Source organism: Ornithorhynchus anatinus, chromosome X1, assembly GCF_004115215.2.
Source record: "Ornithorhynchus anatinus isolate Pmale09 chromosome X1, mOrnAna1.pri.v4, whole genome shotgun sequence".
In the NCBI taxonomy this organism is placed as follows: Eukaryota; Metazoa; Chordata; class Mammalia; order Monotremata; family Ornithorhynchidae; genus Ornithorhynchus; species Ornithorhynchus anatinus.
In genome coordinates, this window is record NC_041749.1 from 20,976,951 (window position 1) to 20,999,213 (window position 22,263).

Here is a 22,263-nt window from a genome sequence, read left to right on the forward strand (position 1 = left end):
CTCAGAATATTGGTTTCATGATTCCTGAGAATACCAAAAGACACATTGCTAAAAGGATGTTTGGGTTTTAGGTACCGGTAATAATCATATACTCAAGATATTATATTATTTCTCATTTCTTCATTTGGGGATTTCTCAAATCAAAGTAAAACTGAGAAACCATAAAACAAAACTTCCCACCAGTTGAAGTACAGGTGGTCTTCACTCAGGATCCTGTAAGGCTTTTGATAAATCCAGAATGGTAACAACATTTGGAACTAACAATTATGCTTGTTTGGAGATAAACAGACTCCTGGGAGTTTGGATTTAAAGAATCCAGACTTGAGAGTTTAGTTCATTAGCTGGAAAGATGTATTTTACTTTTTTAAAATTTTTATTTCACCCTCCCCCTGAGTTTGATTCAAAATGAGAAAAACAGAAGCTTAAAGTTTTATTGATATTTAACCTTACAATACATGGCAACTGGTAGAGTTTGCAAATCTTCAGTCTGCTGATAGATGTGATAATTGAAGTTGATCCAGAGTATTGAGCCTCATGGTTTCAATTTTATGAGCCACCCTCTGGGTGTGATTGTGGCTATAAGCCCCAGCGGACTCTCTCCGTTGTTTTTCTCCAGTCATAAAGGGAAGACCTACAGCGAAGGGACGTTATGCCACATTCCTAAATCTCCTCCAGCCTCTGTGAACCTCCTGATGAAAATTCTGTTCATAAAACTTGTAAAGTTCAACTGGGCAAATCATCCACCTTATAATGTGTGTTTTAATGTCACCGAATATTCTTATTTTATGCTTGCACAGAATTGCCCTGCATTGGCCAGCAAGCTCCCTCAGGCCTTCTCACCTAGCACAGTGAGAGGAAGGAGAACTAAATAAATAATGGTAATTGGAAAAGCAGCAGCCATTCTGGCACTGGAGAGCATCTTGCTAGCTCAGTACCCTGGCATGTTGAATTGACTGGAGAAATCAACTCCCTGGAGCTCAGCAGCCTCACCACTTCGAGGAGCCTGGATTAGTCAGAACCATAATTTACAGGGAGGAGTTTGGCAACTCCATTTTGCATATCAAACCCTGGGAGCAGAACAGCCTTCTGAAACTAGATCACCATAATCATCCTTCAACCATTCGATCATTGGTATTTACTAAGTACTTGGGAGAGTGTGATACAGTAGAGTTGGTAGAGACAATGGCTGCCCACAAGAAGTCAGAGGACCTGGGTTCTAATTCCAGCTCTGCCACTTGGCTGCTGGATGATCTTAGAAACATCATTTAATTTCTCTGTCCCTCAGTTTCCTCAACTGTAAAATGAGGATTCAATGCCTGTTCTCTCTTCTACTTAGACTGGGAGCCCCATGTGGAACTGGGCTGTGTCCAACCAGATTGATTTTTATCTACCCCAGATCTCAGGACAGTGCTTGACACGTAGTCAGTGCTTAACCAATACTGTTAGAAAAAAAGCTAATCTGGACCCTGGAGTTCCCACATCTGGTACTGTAGGAGAAAATTCTCATAAACATTCTTGTTCATGGACCTTTTCTCTGAGCTTAGAAATATCTCATTGTTGGCCCTGAACATCTTCTTGCATTGCGAGGACAAATGTTCAGATGCTCTTTTCAGGACAATCCTCATTGGGAAGCAGCATGGTCTAGTGGATAGCACATGGACCTGGGAATCAGAAGTACTTGGGTTCTAATCCTGGTTCTGCCACTTGACAGCTGTGACCTTGGGCAAGTCACTTCACTTCTTGTGCCTCAGTCACCTCATCTGTAAAATATGGATTAAGACTGTGAGTCCCAACTGGGACAAGGACTGTGTCCAACCCAGTTTGCTTGTATCCATCGCACCACTTAGTACAGTGCCTGGCAGATAGGAAGTGCTTAACAAATACTTTTATTATTATTACTGTTATTGGCTAGATGGACATCAGGTGCCTAGTACAGTACCTGGCATGTAGTAAGTGCTTAACATCCCCATTTAAAAAAACACACAAACCACCCCCCCTCCAGCTCCCAGGTAAAGTCAGATCAAATAGAGTGGGATTCATGGCTGGCTTAGCTCCCTAGGAGCTGAATGTGAGAAACTATGCTGATCCAAAATACTAACCACATGCACTTAGTGACCCTGAAATTTGGGATTGGAGGAGTATGCTCTCAGCTGGGAGTACTGTGCCTTTTTGCACCAGAGGTTCTCTCATTGCATGGAAGGTCTAGGCTGGCACCTTCTCCTTTGACTGGTTGCGTCATGGGCTGTTGATGCTTAGAGACCAACTATGACATTATGTTTCAAGGACAGGGATTGCATCTACAAACTTTCTTGTTCTCCCCCAAGTGCTTAGTCCAGTGCTCTGCAATAAATATGATTGATCGATCTTTACATTATTTGGGCCTTCCAACTCTCTCTTTTCTTTCCTCTCCTTCCTCTTTCCTTCCACTCTGAACAAGACTGCTTCTATGAGAATCAACTCTTTAATTTTGAAATATTGCAAAGGGATAGATCAGAGCCAAATGTAACCCTCTCATTACTGTTTAGATTTTCTTCCCCCGTCCATTCCCAAATCCACTCCCGTCCTCCTATTCTGAACTTCTATTGCAGTTTACAGTGGGATATAATTGGGAGTCCCGGAGGTACATTGGAACCCATACCTGAAGCAGTGTGGTCTAGTGGAAAGAGCACTGGCCTGCAAGTCGGTAGGACCTGGGTTCTAATCCCGACTCTGCCTTGTGTCCGCTCTGTGACCTTGGGCAAGTCGCTTCACTTCTTTGAGCCACAATTCCCTCATCTGGAAAATTGGGATTAAGCCCGTGAGCCTCATGTGTCCAACCTGATTAGCCCGTATCTATCCCAGTGCTTAGAACATTGCTCACCACGTAGTAAGCGCTTAACAAATGCCATCATCATATCTGTAGAGGGGAAGCTTCTTAACCAGGTGGGCTTGGGTCTTCCTGAGGGATTTGACTTGGAGACTGTTAATTGATGACATCGGGAAGCCGGCTCAGGTGTCAGGCAGAAGTGACTACATATTCCTCAGGTCAGGGATATTCCAAGTCTAGGAGGGTGTGGGTTCCCAGTCAATATCTACCTTACCTAGGAATGAAATAAGATGGTGAAATGACTGATTTCACTGCACATGGATTTGAAAAGGCTGCAGTGGATCTAACACAAAGCTATCAGACCACCTACAACCAAAGGAAAAACTATTTTCTCCAGAAAATTCGGATAGTTCTGAGAGTTCTCGATCCCAAGTCAATATGAAAATGTTGTCCTTCTCCAGCTCCGTTCAGATATTTTTCAGAAGAAGCAGGTTAGCTCCATAGTGGTAGAGCCATCCTTTCATTAGAAGGTGAAGCTGCTGACAGTGAGACGGTAACCATGAGTGCAAGCGTCTTTGAGGGAGATTTTTTGCATGCTTGGAGACTTTGTGAAAATACAGTAATGCACCTTTTCTGGTGCGCTATCATGTGGGTGAGCATTGATCAGATGCTAACAGTTAAAGGGGAAAACTATATCTCACCACTGCTAGGATATGTGCTTGAATTGTTTTTGTCATGTTTGTTTCCTCTGAGCTAGGCACATCCTCTTGCCTGGTCTCCCTGAACCCAGTTGAATGTATGGTGAGATGGCCAGCAGGGAGAAATGGTGCCATCTTGATCTCTGCGACCTCAACAGCAGCAGACACTACTGCGATTTATAGAGTGTGACTGCAGTAGGAACAGTTTCAAATAGTCTGCTCTATGGATTGGAAATGGAGGAGTCTCACTTATTCAACCAGAGAACTGGTAGCTATTTCCCTTCTGTTAGGTGGGCGGGTGTTCAGTGAGATGTCGGGTGGGAATTGGTTTCTCCCTAGACATCCGTGCCTCCCGCTTTGGCTTGTACAAGTTGTGCCCTTGAGAATTCCATTTATGTATCGAAGTAAATGAGAAATATGTTGCATTCATTGTCAGATCGACTGAAAATTAAGCTTCCCTAGCCTTCCATTTCACTTTAATTCGAAGCTTGTCTGCTTGCTTGGTCGGATATCTGTTTATAGATTAGCCTGCCAGCTTTATTTTCTAGACTTTTAGCAGCAAATAGCAATTTTCTTCCACTAAACAACTTCTAATTAGCCCATACCACAATTAATAGGTGTCTCATTCCCTGAGATCCTGGTCATCTCTTTCCCTCCCTCCAATCAACGGGAGTGGTGGGAGAAGGGGGAAAGCGAGATGGGAGGGGGTTAGTATGTCAAGACCTTGGAAGCTTGGATTTAGCATGAAGTGGACACTTGGGGGCAATCTGGGGAGAAGGGGATGGCTATTGGGAGTGTAGCCAGGGGCATAGAAATGCTTCAGCACAAACTGAGAGAAGAGATTGTGAAAAAAGGACTCCAGGAGGTTTCTTTCCTAGTCCTTGTTTGAACAAAGTGGACTGGCTTGAAGTACAAGAGGTGCTTGAGGATACAGGGCCTAAGAAATTGTAGGTCAGGTTGACCTATAATAAAGAGGTATTTGTTGTACATTGAATTCCTTCTTTTAAGGGGTGTATTTGTTTGTGCGTGAGTATTTCTGTCCAACAGATCCATTAAAAGGTAGAATGGCCCCTCAAACCACTTTTCCCTGGTCTGATGTCCAGCTATTCAGCGCATATGAGGCTTTAGACTTCAAACGGTGGTGAAGACAGGGATAGTCAGTGATGTAGTCTTTCATTTCAGCAGAGACCCATGCCCATTCTGATTCTGAGGCCCTTCTTAACACAGATCATCATCACCATCATCGATAGTATTTATTGAGGGCATACTGTGTGCAGAATGCTGTACTAGGTGTTTGAGAGAGTACAGTACAACATAGTCGGTAGACACATTCCCCAGTCTATTGCACTTTGGGATGTCCATGGCCCACATCATGACTGAACTGGAAGCTCAGTCCACTCAAACTGGAAAGAGAATCCCATTCCTAGGACCTGTAGGTAGTCAAGCAACTCTAAAATAAGTCCAGTTTGTTTTGACTGGGATGCTTTGCATGGACCATCCTCCTTCTCCTCAAGGATTTCTGAGTACTCTGAAAGTCGTAGATTGTGATAATGATTTATGGATATTTTTAAGGCTCTGGAGTTTGAACTCTATGGTGAGGGTAAATAATATCCTCAGAGAATGGCAGTTTGGTGGATTATGAAAAGATAGTGTTGCCTAATGGAAAGAGCATTGAATTTAGATGTAGAGCCAGGAGCTCTGAATTTAGTTTCTCCAAAGATTTGCTGGACAACTTGGGGCAAGGATTTTAATATCTCAGTGCCTCTGTGGTGCAGTTCATACCCACTCCATGATTTGCAGTGTAGGGTCAAGGAGGTATTGTGAGGATGAAGAAAATGTTACCAGTAGTGAAATGACTTAGTAAACCTTGGAAAAAAAAGTGCTTTTTAAGCATAGAATTGTGATGGCAATAAAACAGAAGCTGCTCATGTTTTTATTCATTAGAATTGTCACTGGAGATGTTTACATTTGAGTTTCTGTAGTGTATTTAGTTTTAATTGGCCATTTAATCCTGGCAGATGACCTCAAATTTTCAACAGAGTAATGATTCAGAGTTGAGTTTCTGCCTGTCAATTGCTGGAGAAAAAACCCAACAAAACACAACCACAAAAAAAAAAAAATACTTGTTTTGAGGCTCTTAATGAGGTAGCGTATGGGCTCTCAGAGGTGGAAAGCCAGGATAGAGCAGTGGTTTCAAGAAGATCAATTCAGTAGGATCAACACCCTTCAGGCTAGAGATACCTTCAAACTGAAAATCTTTGATCCTGTGTTACTTGAGGTTCTCCAAGGTGTTGGAACTCTCCAAACCCAGTAGTTCAGCCATACAAATTCTGCTTCAATTATTTGCTGATGGAATGGTTTGCAAAATTCACTGTCAATTCAGGTTTACCCAGGTAAAACAAAGGGGCAAGCAGCTAATCCAAAGTAAAGAGCTGATTTCTACTGCTTATAACCACCTCATTTTGTTGCCCCTTCCTTGTTCCTTTTGTTCCTTGAAGTGATCTTTAGGGTGTGTCTTCAGGGGCCCCATTAAAATGCTTGTTACCCTGAACTGCTGAATCTAAAACCCTCCTGTTCCACAAGTTATTCCCAATTAATTTTCTTCTTCCCACCTCACATTCTGCTATCTCAGTTATGCAAAACACTTATGTCTACAGTGATTTGAACTTATTTATTCTCTTATTCATCTTTCCATACTTTTGCTATAATCATAGGTTTTTCTCCTTTTCCTCTTCATTGTAATTTTGTTTCTATCTCCCCTGTTAGACTTGTAAACTCCTTAATAATAATAATGTTGGTATTTGTTAAGCGCTTACTATGTGCAGAGCACTGTTCTAAGCGTTTGGGTAGACACAGGGGAATCAGGTTGTCCCACATGGGGCTCACAGTCTTGATCCCCATTTTACAGATGAGGTAACTGAGGCACAGAGAAGTTAAGTGACTTGCCCACAGTCACACAGCTGACAAGTGGCAGATCCGGGGTTCGAACCCATGATCTCTGACTCCAAAGCCCGTGCCCTTTCCATTGAGCCACGCTTGAGAGAAGGGATCACATCTTTTGCTGTCCCCATACTCTCCCAATCATCATGATGTTCTAGACATTGAAAATAAATGTTGTTGATTAACTGATTGAATTTCAAAGATAGAAGACTTTTCTAAGAATGAAGGATTTGCAATTTTGAGTCGGGTGACAAGAGAGTTTAAAGCACTGGAAACTTTGAAGGAGACCCCAAACAGCTTGGCTAGATAAAAATGTGGCCCTGTAAAAAGGTAAGGTGGTGGACTAAGCAATCTGTCCAGATCCAACCAACCCTCTGTAGTAATGGAAGTTGTTGGTAGTAGCAGTAGTAATATTTATTGAGCATGGGGTCAGAGGACCAGCGTTCTAATTCTTCCTGCTCCACATACAGCTGTGTGACTTTGGGCAAGTCATTTAACTTTTCAGGGTCTCAGTTCCCTCATCTGCAAAATGGGGATTCAATACCTGCTCTTCTTCCTACTTAGACTGTGAGCCCCATATGACACCTGATGATCTTGTATCTACTCAGTGTTTAGTACAGTACTTGGCATCTAGTAAGTGCTTAACAAGTAACAAAAATATTATTATTGAGTGCTTTCTGGTGTCAAGCATATGACTAGTATGCAACAGAGAAGTGACACAGTCCCTACCTACAAATCAAGCAGTCAATGGTATTTACTGGACTCTTACCACGTGCAGAGCAGACAGTGACTCATTTTTATTGAGCACTTACTTTGTGCAGAGCACTGTACTAAGCACTTGGTAAAGTACCATACAGCAGAGTTGGTAGAACAGCAGAGTTGGTAGACGCAACCCCTGATCACAAGGAAGCTGAGTCTACAGGAAGAGCATCCACCTCAGAGGGAGAGACATTTTACAAATACAGTAATCAAAGTAAAATGATTGTGAACTTCTCACTATTGGCTTCAAAGCTCTCCATCACCTTGCCCCTTCTTACCTCACCTCCCTTCTCTCTTTCTACATCCCAGCCCACACACTCCACTCCTCTGGTGCTAACCTTCCCACTATGCCTCGATCTCACCTGTCTTGCTGCTGACCCCTGGCCCACATCCTACCTCTGGCCCAGAACACCCTCCTTTCTCAAATCTGCCAAACAATCACTCTTCCCCCCTTCAAAGCCCTACTGAAAGTACACCTCCTCCATGAGGCCTTCCCCAACTAAACTCCCTTTTCCACAGCTCCTGCTCCCTTCTATGTCAACTTGAATCACTCCCTTTGCTCTACCGCCTCCCCTGCCACACAGCACTTATGAATATATGTATATATACATAATTCTATTTGTTTATATTGATGCCTGTTTACTTGTTTTGATGTCTGTCTCTCTCCTCTAGACTGTAAGCCCATTGTGGGCAGAGATTGTCTCTCTTTATTGCTGTATTAGGCTTTCCAAATGCTTAGTATAGAGCTCTGCACACCCTAAGTGCTCAACAAATAGAATCGAATGAATGAATGTACAAAGCAAATTGAATGTACAGTTGAATAACATATATAACAAAAGTTCTCAAAATGGGTATGATAAAGGGCATATATCCTGGATATTGCTAGTGGTTTGTTCGATCTGGGCTGCTGGAAGCTAAGTGGGGAACTAATCTGTAGCAGCGACAGTAGCAGTAATAATAGTCGAAGTAGTAATAATCGTAATATTGAGCACCTACTGAATGCTCATCTATCTTGTCTATCTCACCACCAACCTCTCACCCATGTCCTGCCTCTGGCCTGGAGCACCTTCCCTCCTCATATCTGACAGACAATTACTCTTTCCCCGTTCAAACCCTTATTAAAGGCACATCTCCTCCAAGGGGTCTTCCCTGACTAAGCCCTCCTTCCCTCCTCTCCATCCTCCCTTCTGCATCTCCCTGACTCGCTCCCTTTATTCATCCTCCCCTTCCGCCTTACAGCCCCACAGTCATTATGTACATATCCATAATTTATTTATTTATACTAATGTCTGTCCCCCCCTCTAGCCTGTAGGGTCACTGGGGACAGGGAATGTGCCTGTTATACCATACTCTCCCAAGTGCCTAATACAGTGCTTGGCACACAGTAAGTCCTCAATAAATAAAACTGACTGACCGACTGAATATACTGAGCTAGGTTTTGTGCCTGGAGCAGCTCCTTAGGGAGGGCAGATGTTTTCAGGTTCTCTGACCAATTTCCTTTGCCTGGAGGCTCCAATTGCCTCATGTTGTGGGCAGGAAGTATGTCACTTCTTCATTTTGCACTTCCCAATCAATCGATCAATCATATTTATTGCTGCACTTGGGAGAGTACAATGTAACAGAGTTGGTAGTCACTTTCCCTGCCCACAGTGAGTTTACAATCTAGAGGAGGATACAGCCATTGATATAAAAAGAAAATTATGTATATGTCGATACATGCTGTGGGGCTGAGGGTGGGGTGAATAAAGGGTTAAAATAATAATAATAATGGTGGTATTTGTTAAGTGCTTACTCTGTTCCACTGTTCTAAGTGCTGGAGTAGATACAAGATAATCAGGTTGTCCCACATGGCAATCACAGTTTTTAATCCCCATTTTAACAGATGAGGTAAATGAGGCATAGTGAAGTGACTTGCCCAAGGTCACGCAGCAGACAAGTGGCAGAGCCGAGATTAGAACCCATATCCTCTGACTCCTAAGCCCGTGCTCTTGCCATTAGGCCACACTGCTTCTCTTCAAAATCTAAGTGCAAGAGTAATATAGAAGGGAGTGGGAGAAGAAGAAATGAGGGCTTAGTCGGGGAAGGCCTTCTGGGGGAGAGGTGCTTTTAATAAGGCTTTGAAGGTGGGGAGGGTGATCGTCTGTTGGATACAAAGAGGGACGGTGTGGGCGAGAGGTTGGTGAAGAGATAGACGAGATTGCGGTAGGAGTGAGTAGGTTGGCATTGGAGGAGCCAAGCGTCCGGGCACCTTAAACAGGGCTCTACACCAAGGAGGCCCTCAGTAAACACAGCTCTGATAACTATTACTACTACTCCTTCAACAAGGCTCCTGGGTACTAGGTACTGTACTGAGTGCCCTTATGGTGTTCTGCCCAAAGTAGGTGCTCAGCACAGTACAGCGCCATAGAGAAGCAATATAGCCTAGTGGATGGAGCACGGGTCTGGGAGTCAGAAGGACCTGGATCCTAATTCCGGCCCCACCATTTGTGTGCCTTGGGTAAGCTACTTCACTTCTCTGTGCCTCAGTTCCCTCAACTGTAAAATGAGGATTAAGACTGTAAACCCCATGTGCGACCTGACTGTCTTATATCCACCCCAGCGCTTAGAACAGTGACTAGCACATAGGGCTTAACAAATACCACAATTATTATTATGATTACTCTCCACACAGTAGGTGCCCAATACCTAGGCCTATTGGATGGAGGTACATGAACTAAATAACCATCTGTACTAAATACTAACCATATGTACTAAATAACCATTTTATATGTATATGTACATATACATATTTGTTTCAAATGCCTGGTTAATCCAGGAAAAAAAAGACATTTCTGCTTTCACCCTCAACAGTAAGAGTGGAGAGGGTAATAGGAGCAAGTGTTTTTAGAGATGAGAGGTATTCTGGGGTAAGGTTATAGACCAGATGGAAAAACTCTTTTTGAGAGGCAGATGGGCAGAAGGAGGGAGAAAAGGAGGGGCTTATAGAGTGATTGGAAGGTGAAGGAGGAACTACAGGAGCAGTTCATGCCTGATGGTTTGGCTTTCTGATTCTTTGGCTTTTATTTAGCAACACAATGATCCCAATCAATCAATTGGTCAGTTAACCTATGGCATTTTTTAAGTGCATACTGTGTGCAGAGCACTGTACTAAGCACCTGGGGCAGTCAAGAGCAACAGAGGTGATGATAATAATAATAATTATGGTATTTAAGTGCTTACTATGTACCAGGCACTGAACTGGGCACTGGGGTGGAATTGGGTTGGACACTGTCCCTGTCCCACGTGGGGTTCACAGTCTTGCTCCCTATTTTACAGATGAGATATTTCAGGCACAGAGAAGTGAAGTGACTTGCCCAAGGTCACACAGCAGATAAGTGGTGGAGCCAGGACACCTTCCCTGCCCAAGGAACTTACAGCCTAGTCTTTTTTTCTCCTCTCCCAGTGATCAACACAATTTGTAAAGAAGAGGTTAATCAGTAGTTTTGCCCCTGCTCCAGCTAATTGGTAACTTTTCAAGCAGTGATACCAGTCTTTTGCTCTTTGATACAGTTTCCTTCTTTTTCTATTTCTCCTCTGTGGCTGGGTGTATTGTGTGTGACCTTGTTGTGCTTATCTTTCCCTGCAGACACTAACACATGCCACAGATGGTTATTTAGTCCCCTTCCTCCTTTTCCATTTCCATTTCCAATTCACATATTTTTCTTTCTTCACCCTCAGCTTGGTGAGAGATAGGACAGGGAAGCTAAAATCTCCAGGGTTGATACAGTTCAGACTGGGGTCACTAAAATATTCAAATAGAATATCCTTTCTCTTTAAGGGCAGTGGGTCTTTTAAAACACACTGATAATAATGGTGATATTTGTCAAGCACTTACTATGTGCCAGGCACTGAAGTAAGTGCAGGGGTAGATACAAGTTTATCAAGTTGGACACAGTCCATGTCCCAGTGGGACTCACAGTATCAATCCCCATTTTACAGATGAGACAACTGAGGCACAGTGAAGTGAAGTGACTTGTCCAAGGTCACACAGCAGACAAGTAGTGGAGCTGGGATTAGAACTCGTGACATTCTGACTCGCAGGTCAAGCTATATCCATTACACCATACACTCTTATGAGCTGCCACAGTCAGGGTTCAAGACTTGGGACCCACCTACTAGAGAGGATTTTATTAGTTCTGAGGAGTTTTTTTTTGTTTTTGCTTTTTGTATAAAATACCTTGGGGACTCACCAATCGAATGGCATTTATTGAGGACCTACTGTGTGTAGATCACTGAACAAAACACTTGGAAGAGTACAACAGAAATGGTAGGCACATTCCCTGCCCACAAGGAGCTTACAGGCTAGAGGGGGAGATGTGACAAGGAGAGCAGGGCAGAGAACAGGCTACTTGTCTGTCTTAGACAAGTCACTTCATTTCTCCATGCCTCAGTTACCTCATCTGTAAAAAGGGAATTAAGAATGTGAGCCCCACATGGGACAGAGACTGTGTCTAACTCAATTTGCTTGTATCCACCCCAGTGCTTAGTACAGTGCCTGGCACATAGTAAGTGCTTAACAAATACCATCATTAATAACAAGTAGGGCCAATATGACAGGATCAGGGATACCTAATTGCCTGAATTTCCCTTTGGAGTAGAATGGGGCTTTGGATATCAGCATTAGAAAGGAAGGAAGTCAGTCAGTTAGTTGTATTTACTGAGTGCTTACTGTGTGCAGAGCACTGCACTATATGCTTGGGATAGTACAATACAGCCCAAACAGAAGCATTCCCTACCCACAATGAGCTTACAGTCTGGAGGATGAGCTTGCAATCTAGAGGTTCTAGGAGGAATACCTTGATTAGATCCTTTCATCTGCCTCCAGAGAAGAAATGATAATGGGGATATGTGCTGGATCCTTAGTCAAAAGATAAAACAATCCACCCAACCACCTCCAAAGATAACTTCCCATGACCTCCTTCTATCAAGGCGTTTTACTAGGGCTGGTGTTTTTAATGCACTGAAATAGCACATGAAAAGATAGAAATGGTGGGTAACGTGGTGTCGCAATCCATCAGCTTCATCTAGAGAAAATGGCAATGTTACCGACAGGCAATTACTGCTGTTTTTAATTGCTTCCATCAAATTTGTTTTTATGAATACCCCATGCCACATGCTGAGTCCTCCCCTACCCCCAGTGATTTACTCTGCTGACTTAAATTCATTGTTTTTGGCATGGAGATATCTTCCTGGCAATCAGGCACATTCCTCGGTGTTCAACTTTTCTGAAATCCCTCAATGATCAAAGCAAGAAGAAAATCTAATTAGCGTTCTCTCCTAATGACCAGGCCATCCGAGATGCGGAGAACTACCACGTCTGTCAACGCAAGGAAAGGGAATGAAAGCTGCCTTCTCCACCCTGCCAGTAGGAACAGACGAAGGTAAAATAGTCTGATTGAGAGAGCTATGAGTAGACAGATTATTTGGCACCTTTTTGTGAGCTAAGAGCTGTGGGTCTTTAGTTAAGTTCTTTGCTCTCTGTAGGGAGAGTGCCTGTGTTTAAATTTAAAGGTGTAAGATCCTCTTAAATCCTCTTAGTTTAGTGTACAGCGAATCAGTATGGCATAGTGGATAAACCACAGGCCTGGGGTTCAGAAGGCCATGGGGTCTAATCCTGGCTCCACCATGAGTCTGCCATGTGACCTTGGGCATATCACTTCACTTCTCTGGGTCTCAGTTACCTCATCTGTAAAATGGGAATTGGGACTGTGAGCCCCATGTAGGACAGTGACTGTGTCCAACCCAATTTGCTTATATCCACCCCAGTGCTTAGTATAGTACTTAGCATATGTGAGCACTTAACAAATACCACATTTATCATTATTATTATTATTTCTCTTGTCTCAGAAACTGAATTTTCCCTATGCAATCAGCTATGTGCTCACCTGTTCCGACGCCCAAATTTAATTGAAAATCTTAAACATATAACTGTGAATCTTTTTAAAAATGAAATATCCTGCTGACTTAGACTGTGAGCCACATGGAGGACAGGGACTACATCCAACGATAAACTTATCAGTATTAGAAGAGTGTAAGTGCTTAATAAATACCATAAAAAAATCGATTTCGCCTTTATGTGCAAAATCAAGAATAGATCCAGTTGGCAATACCGTGTCCAAAAGTGAACTCCTTATCTTCCCACCCAAATCTTGTACTCTTTCTGTCTTTCCCATCACTGTAGACACTTCCACTACACTCCCTATCTCATAAAACCCGTGACTCAGTGGAAAGAGCACAGAGTTTGGAGTCAGAGGTCATGGGTTCGAATCCCACTCTGCCACTTGTTAGCTGTGTGACTGTGGGCAAGTCACTTAACTTCTCTGTGCCTCAGTTACCTCATCTGTAAAATGGGGATTAAGACTGTGAGCCCCAAGTGGGACAAGCTGATTCCCCTGTGTCTACTCCAGCGCTTAGAACAGTGCTCTGCACATAGTAAGCACTTAACAAATACCACCATTATTATTATAAGGCCATTCCCTTGGTGTTATCCTCGATTCATCTCTCTCATTCCACCCACATGTTCAATCTGTCACCAAATCCTGTCAGTTCTATGATCACAACATTGCTAAAATCTGCCCTTTTCTCTCCCTCCAAACTGCTATCATGCTGATCCAAGCACTTATCCTATCCCCCCTTGACTACTGCATCTGCCTCCTCGCTGACATCTTGGCTTCCTATCTTTCCCGGCTCTAATCCATACCTCAATCTGCTGCATGGATCATTTATCAACAAAAATGTTCAATCCACGTCTCCCCATTCCTCAAGAACCTCCAACTGCTGCCTATCCACCTCCACATCAGACAGAAACTCCTTACAAATGGTTTTAAAGCATTCAACCAGATTGGCCCATCCTCACGCATCTCCTACTACAGCCCAGCCTGCATACTCTGCTCCTGTAGTGCCAGTTTACTCACTGTGCCTGGATCTCATCTATCTTCCCATTGGCCTTTTTTCCACATCCTCCCCCTAGCCTGGAACTCCCTCCTGCTCCATAAATGCCAGACCACCACTCTCTCCACCTTCAAAGCATTATTTAGTTCACGTCTTCTCCAAGAGGCTTTCCCCGATAAAACCCTCTTTTCCCTGGTTTGCTCTCCCTTCTGTGTCGTCTATGCATTTTGATCTGTGACCTTTGGACATTTGATATTGTCCCCAACCCCAAAGCACTTACATATATATATTTATATTATATATTATAAATTGCTTATTTGTTCACATTAATGTCTGTCTCCTCCCTAGACTGTAAGCTCATTATGGGCAGGGAATGTGTCCATTAATTCTATCGTAATGTACTCTCCTAAGAGTTTAGTACAGTGCTCTGCACATAGTAAGCACATAGACATGATTGACTGATTAAACTGAGCAATCTGGTGTGCAAAGCTGGGATCTCAGTTGAAAGATGATTAGAATGAAATTATGAAGACATTTTAAAGGTGATTTCCTAATAAAACCAAGGCCATATGGAAACTGCTTCTTTCTAGATCAGATTCTGTCCTATTCTACCTAGAATTGTCATTTTTCTAAGCACTTAGAACCAAGCACTGTTCTAAGTTCTGGACCTGTAACAATGGTGGAGATTTTGAGTTTTAATAGTTTCCTGCAAATTTAGTGCTTTTTACCCTCATTCTCCAATAGCTTTTCAACAGAGGAAATTATTCATGATGGAAATAATTCTTCCATAGTTCATTCATTCATTCATTCAATAGTATTTATTGAGCGCTTACTATGTGCAGAGCACTGTACTAAGCGCTTGGGATGAACAAGTCGGCAACAGATAGAGACAGTCCCTGCCGTTTGATGGGCTTACAGTCTAATCAGGGGAGGATTAGTAGTAGCATAGTGATCTGCAGACTGCCACAGAGAGGACTTAATTTTATATAGACTGAAAACTAGAACACTTCTTTTGTCTAGGATATCTCAACATCTTTTTGGGAAATAAATTCAAGTAATGAAGCCTGGGAATAAAAGAGAAGAAATATCAATGGTTAATAAATAGCTAACGTGAGGGATGGCGGGGAAGGAGATGCAATGGCACAGTGTCAGAAATTGGCCGATAGGGGATGAAGAATGAAAAGGCAACTGAGATTTCTGAGTAAGATTTGAAAAGCTGCCTAAGTCTCATTCAGAAATGGAAAAATGTTTATCTCAAGTTATGCTAAGTATTTGCAGTTGGTATGGGTACCTGGAGCTGAATTCTAGGGATTTGTTTTGTTTACCAGGCCAACAACACTGTACAGGTTTACCTCGCTCCTTCCCTCTATGCTGTAAGCTCCTTGAGGACAGGGATCTTGTCTACCAATTCTGTTGTTTTGTACTCTCCCAAGCATTTTTAGTTCAGTGCTCTGCACACAGAAAATGCTCGATAAATACCGCTGATTGAGGCAAATATCTGTCATCAAAGTCACATGGTGCCATGAAATCCAAACTGGTCCATCATTCAGTGACATGTATTGAGTGCTTACTGTGTGCAGAGCGCTATATACCAAGTGCTTGGGAGAAGACAATACAACAGAGCTAGCAGATAAGTACCTTGCCCAAAAGGAGCTTACAGGCTAGAGGAGCTTACATGACTGACTCATATTCTTGGGGCAGACATATAACTCTCCATCTATAATCATTACCCACTCTTCTTGGTGGCATTTTCTTGAGTCACACATCTGCCCGCTATTCTCACAATGGTCCCTGACCACATCCATCAAGCCTTATGCTCTGGGTAGTAATACTGAGGGCTTCTGGTTGTCATTCTGTGAGCAAGGCAGAAACAAAGTGAAGGGAAAAGCGTTGACTGCTTTGTGATCAGTTCTCTTTTAGTACATATGGATTTGGAGGTAACTGAAAAGGTGTAAGGAGGCATTAAATGGAAAGGATATTGAAATGGAGTGATAGTGGAGTAGGGCAGAACCTGTGCAGTATATTTTCTATTTCTTAATCATTATGGCATCAATCAAGGGCTTACTATGTACTAAGCCCTAGGGTAAATACAAGGATTTTTAGATCAGACACAATCCCTGTCCTACAAAGGGCTCATAATCTATGTAATCCCCATTTTGTAAATGAGAAAGCCAGTGCTCAGAGAGGTTAAGTTAGTGACACAGTGCTCTTCCCGTTAGGCCTCTTCTACTGCCAAAACATTGTTTTTTCTCAAATTTGCAACTCTGCGGAGCATATCCACTGGAAAAATGAAAGGAAATATTCTTGAATTTTGAATTTGAGTGTACTCTGTGCAGCTCAGGGACTTCTTATCAAAAGAACCGTTAAGGGATTTTCCAGACTTAATTGAAATGAAGAAATGAAAAGAATGAGGCAGCAACGCAAATGGGTGAAGTTATCTGCTTATTCATCTTTGTCTGAGTTAGTTGGGAAATGACAATAACTCTCCCTAAGAAAGCTGTGGTGGGTAGAATCATATGCATAGGTACCACCAGGACCTTTTGAAGATTTCAGATCCTGTTCCTCTAAGAAGAAAGTTTCTTTATTCCAAATAACTTTAGTAGGAAACTTTTTGTTTTTATATTTTATCTCTGGAAATTGTCGTACATGTGTTCAATTGCTTTGTTAACATCAGATTTGGGAATTCTGATACAGAGTGATATGTTAGTCAACCATTAATTCATTGAAGGTCTGATGAAAGCAACTCTAACACAACCATTTACTTTGGCAGGACTAGGGGCCAAGAGTAAAAGTCCTCTTGATGTGTTAAATTATGGATAAACACAAGTTTGAAAAGTTTGTGATTCGACTACAAATAAACGTTGGTAACTGGCAGTGTTTTTGGTTTACAAATAGTTTCTGTCAAACAAACAGTAAGAAGATAAACTTGAACACAACCGACTTCCTGAACATTTGAAAGCACTTTCATAGCAATGTTCTGATGCTGCAAGAACAAAGCAGAATAATAATTGAGCCTTTGAATATAAATAAGCCCTACAACTGAGCTGAAATGTGGTGTTTGCTTCAGATCCTGTATCCCTGCTATTCGACTCCTGATCTTTAGGAGATTTTATGTGGGCTTCACCACATCCTGCCTCACTAATACTATATGCCTCAATAATACTATATTACTAATACTAATACTAGAGAAGCAGCATGGCTAGAGAAGCAGCGTGGCTCAGTGGAAAGAGCCTGGGCTTTGGAGTCAGAGGTCATGGGTTCAAATTCTCTGCCACTTGTCAGCTGTGTGACTGTGGGCAAGTCACTTAATTTCTCTGGGCCTCGGTTACCTCATCTGTAAAATGGGGATTAACTGTGAGCCTCACGTGGGACAACCTGATTACCCTGTATCTCTCTCAGCACTTAGAACAGTGCTCTGCATGTAGTAAGCACTTAACAAATACCAACATTATTATTATTATCATTATTATTACTACTGTAAGCTCCTCTCTAAGTTGTAAGCTCCTCAAAGGCAGGGATCATGTCTACTGATCCTGTTGTATTCTCCCGGGCGCTTAGTAAGGTGCTCTGTGCACAGTAAGTGTTCAATAAATACCACTGATTGATGGATTTCCACAATTGCCCCCAATCTACCTCTTCTAGTTTTTTAATCCTTGCTTCCCCATTTCCGCTTTGATGCTTCTCGGCTCACCAAAGCCATGACTGGTAAAGTTGCCATGTTTGGCTGAATATACTGAGTGTCTACTAGGTGTAAAAGCCCTGAGGGAATTTAGAAGAGAAGTCAAAGATAGAACCTCTATCATTCCTCTCTGTTTCCACCCTCTGAGAGGACCCAGTCTCCCAGAGGAGGATTTTCAGCTGGGCTAGCCTGACTGGGAGGAACTCTGTCCCAGGGGGCTTTCTCCACAAGGATGGACTCAGGATGAACTCTCTCCATTTACCTCAGAGAGATCTTCATTCTTTCATTCAGTCGTATTTATTGAGTGCTTACTGTGTGCAGGGCACTGTACTAAGTGCTTGGAAAGTACAATTCAGCAACCAATAGAGACAATCCCTACCCATAACAGGCTCACAATCTAGAAGGGGAAGGCGGACATCAAAACAAGTAAACAGACATCATTGGCATCAATATAAATAAATAGAATTATAGATATATAAACATTAATAAAATCAATAGAATTATAAATATGTACATATATACACAAGTGCTGTGGGGCAGTTAGGGGGGATAGAGCAGAGGGAGAGAGTGGGGGCAATGAGGAAGGGAGCAGAGGAAAAGGAGGGAAAATATCTGCCCTGACAGGTATTTTTTTTTAAATCGTGTTTGTTTAGTGCTAATATGTCAAACACTGTTCTAAGCACTGGGGCAGATACAAGTGAATTAGTCTGGACACAGTCCTTGTCACACCTGGGGCTCTCTTGGGTCCACCCCATGCATCCCTCTATATTAGGGTTAGGCAGTGAGAACTGAATTCCACGAAGGTGTTCTACCTTTTCTTGGGCTTGGTGATATGACAGGCAACATACATAATGGGTCATACTTCTTAATAATAGTGATGTTAAACGCTTACTATGTGCCAGGCACTACATATACAAAGCACTGGGGTAGATATGAGATAATCAAGTCGGGTACAGCGCCTATTCCTCATGAGACTCACAAGCTAAGGGGGAGGGAGAACTGGTATTCAATTCCCATATTATGGATGAGGAAACTGAGACACAGAAAAGTTAAGTGAATTGCTCCAGCAGGCAAGTAGTGGATACAGGATTAGAACCCAGGTCCTCTGGGTCCCAGGCCTGTGCTATTGTTACTGGACTATGCTGCCTGGCCCCAGGTTTGTGTTTTTTCCACTAGTCCACACTACCTCATTAGTTGGCCTTGCAGAGCCTCATGGCAGTAGAGCTGGAGAGAACCATCAAAGCAGAGAATAGAAGTCATTATTATTATTAATAATCATATTTACTGAGTGCCTACTATGTGCAAAGCACTGTATTAAGTGCTTAGGATAGTGCAATGTAATATCAGACACATTTCCTGCCCACAACGAGCTCACAGTCTAGAGGATGAGCTCACAATCTAGAGGACTGAGTCCTACTTTATGTCTGCCTGCATCTCCCTTGGGTAAATCTTACACTTTACCCTCTCTTTTGGCTTTCAAACCAGAATCAAATATTAAAGCTTGAAGTGCAGTTCAGTACCATTGCAAGTCTATTAAAGTTTGCTAAGTAGAAAATGGGATATAAAGTCATGTTAATGTCGATAAAACTGCAAAAATAATTTTACTAACTCAGTCCATTAATATTGAGTGCCCACATGGCTGTGTACCAGGCATTGTTTAAATATTTGGCAACCACCAAGCCTCATCACAGAGCACTGGGATATGCAGGAATAAAATGAGAACAGAGGCTGCCCATGCTGTCTCTCTCTGATGAGCCAACAAAAATAAAATACAGATGAACAATGAATAGTGAATAATCTTATTTCCAGTTGTATCACCAGGTTACTATTAGAAAATCAGCTCAGACGTAAGTCACTTGACCGCTGTTCATTGATCTTTAAATAGGATGCTCAATTGCTAAACAAGCTAAGCTATTTTTTTTTATGGTATTAGTTAAGTGCGCACTATGTGTCAGGCACTGTACCAAATGCTGGGGTAGATACAAGCTAATCAGGTTGGACAGAGTCCATGTCCCACTTGGGGCTCACAGTCTTAATCCCCATTATACAGACGAGGTAACCGAAGTCTAGAGAAGTGAAGTGAGACTTGCCCAAGGTCACACAGGAGACAAGTGACGGAGTTGGGATTCGAACCCAGATCCTTCTGATTCCATACTCTATTAGGCCGCACCATGTGAGGCACCCACTTAGAGGTGCTGGGGGGGGCCACGCCTGGGGTCTTAAGTCCTGGACCTTTCCACAAGACATTTCCCGTTGCCTGCCACCTCCCAGTCACCCAGGGGTCCCTTGACGTCTTCCTATACTGAGATCCCCCCCAGCTCTCCTCTGCTTCACACTGAGGTGGCCCCATCCCAGCCCAACTCACACTACCTCGACGAAACAGAGAAAAGCAGCTATGGCTTGGTGCCGCCTTCATTAAACCTCAGGAAGATTGCAGCAGCTGCAACTGGATGGTCTATGTAGCCTCTCTTGTGATGGTGGACTGTTAGCTGTGAGGAGACTGACATTCTGGTTCCCTATACGCAGCACCCTACTGGTTTTTGTTTTCATCTTTAAATAATTCATAATAATTATGATATCCATTAAGTGCTCGCTATGTGGCAAACACTGTTCTAAGCGCTGGGGTAGATACAAGTTAATCAGGTCAGAGAGAGTCCCTGTCCCACATAGGCTCATCATCTATGTAAGAGGGAGAACGGAGATTGAATCCCCATTTTACAATTGAGGAAACTGAGGCACAGAGAAGTTGCCACTTGCCCATGCTCACACAACAGGCAAATGGTGGAGTCAGAATCAGAAGCCAGGGCTTCTGATTCCCAGAGCTATGCTCTTTCCACTAGGCTACACTGCTTCCCTATGTGGATGTTTATGTTTTCTGAGGGTTTTGTTTCATCTCTACTTTTGTCTCTGTCTCCAGGCCCTCTCCACTTGCTTAATTTTAGATTGCGAGTTTCCCAAGGGACAAGGACCATGTCTAATTCTCAGCAGTGCATTTTTCTCAGTGCTCAGTACAATGCTCTGCACATAGTAAGCACTTAAATGAAACTACTTCTACTATTAGACAGTGTAGTGAAGACATAACCAGTTTCTACTAATCCTCCTCCTCCTCCTCCTCTTACTACTACCAAGCAGTGGAAGAAGAACTCACCAGTTGGGGGAGTCAAAATGTAAATGTAAATCAGGCATTCAAATAGCAGAATTTACTGAACTGTCTAGGAAGCTACTTAAAACCATTTCTGCCTGAACAATCTTGCCTGTTTGTGTTTAATTTCATAGGTCTCTGTTAGGTTGAACTCTGGCCAACTCTTCCTTGTTCACTTCTGGAAGCAGTGCAGATAATGGCCCTTACCTGGCTGTTGAATCTCATGCATTTTTAATGATACATTTTTATGCACCTTCACGATCCTTTGGCTTTATAGCGGAAAGAATTTCATCTGGAAACCAACCGGACAATTTTACCGTCCACTTGACATTGGCATCATAACATTAATCTAGAGGACTTTCATTCTCTGGCTAGTGTTATCCATTGCATTCTAATCCTCGGGCATTAGCCTGCCAAGCCCAGAACCAACAAAGAACTCTAAAAGCCAACTCTTTGTATTTGGAAAAAAAGAAAAAGTTAGAAAGCTTAGAAAGTCAATTTCTTATTACATATGTCCCTGGGGTCCTGACTTATACTAGATCAGGTACACTCTGAGACATTCCAATACTTGGAAATAACTGAATGAAAGTCATCTTGGCTGTTTCAGAGTAAGCATCAGGCATTGTTCTTGACACATGAATGAAACTTTTCTCAGGCTGGAGTGGAAATGAAGTATTGCCAATTTCCATTTCCCAAACATTTAATTATTTTTTTGTTCCACAAGTACCCCAACTTGAGTACGAGACTTATATAATGGCTGACCAAACGGAAGGAAAATCACCTAATGGTTCTTAAATGCTCTAGTCATAATTATGACTGCTATTGGCAGCAAATCAATGCTCACTGCAACTCAGCATCCCTGGGCAGCACATGTGAGGAGAATGGGCTGCTCAAGCAGCTTTTGCCTGAGATAATGCAAGGAAGAAGGACAGAGAAATGCTATAAAGATATTGTATAATAGAGGACAACCTCAAATAACATGGCATTTCTGTGAACAGCTGTGAAACGGTAGCAGGAAGACCAGCTAGGCTGGAAACACTTAAGAATGGAGAGACTTAGGAAAGATTAGTTCAGATAGATATGAAAATAGTAAATGCAACAACAGAGAGAAGGATTACCTTTATATGGGTGGAATGTGGAAGATTTGGGTATTTTGTTTTGACATTTCCATATCTGCTTGCATACATGAGTAAAATCTCACCATTAGTAGCATCAATTTGAACCCAATAAATAGCTAGGTGTGTAGCATGGTCTAGTGGGAAGCAGTGTTGCCTAGTGGATAGAGTATAGGCCTGGGAGTCAGAGGGAC

General features: G+C 42.6%; 1 long non-coding RNA gene across 1 annotated transcript in view; it reads left to right on the forward strand.

Moving 5' to 3' along the window:
- Positions 1–22,263, forward strand: part of LOC114806507 — a 125,431-nt gene that overhangs the window by 85,260 nt on the left and 17,908 nt on the right. Inside the window, exon 2 of the long non-coding RNA XR_003754543.2 lies at positions 12,531–12,623. This is a non-coding gene — a long non-coding RNA (uncharacterized LOC114806507). The remainder of the gene's footprint in view (positions 1–12,530; positions 12,624–22,263) is intronic.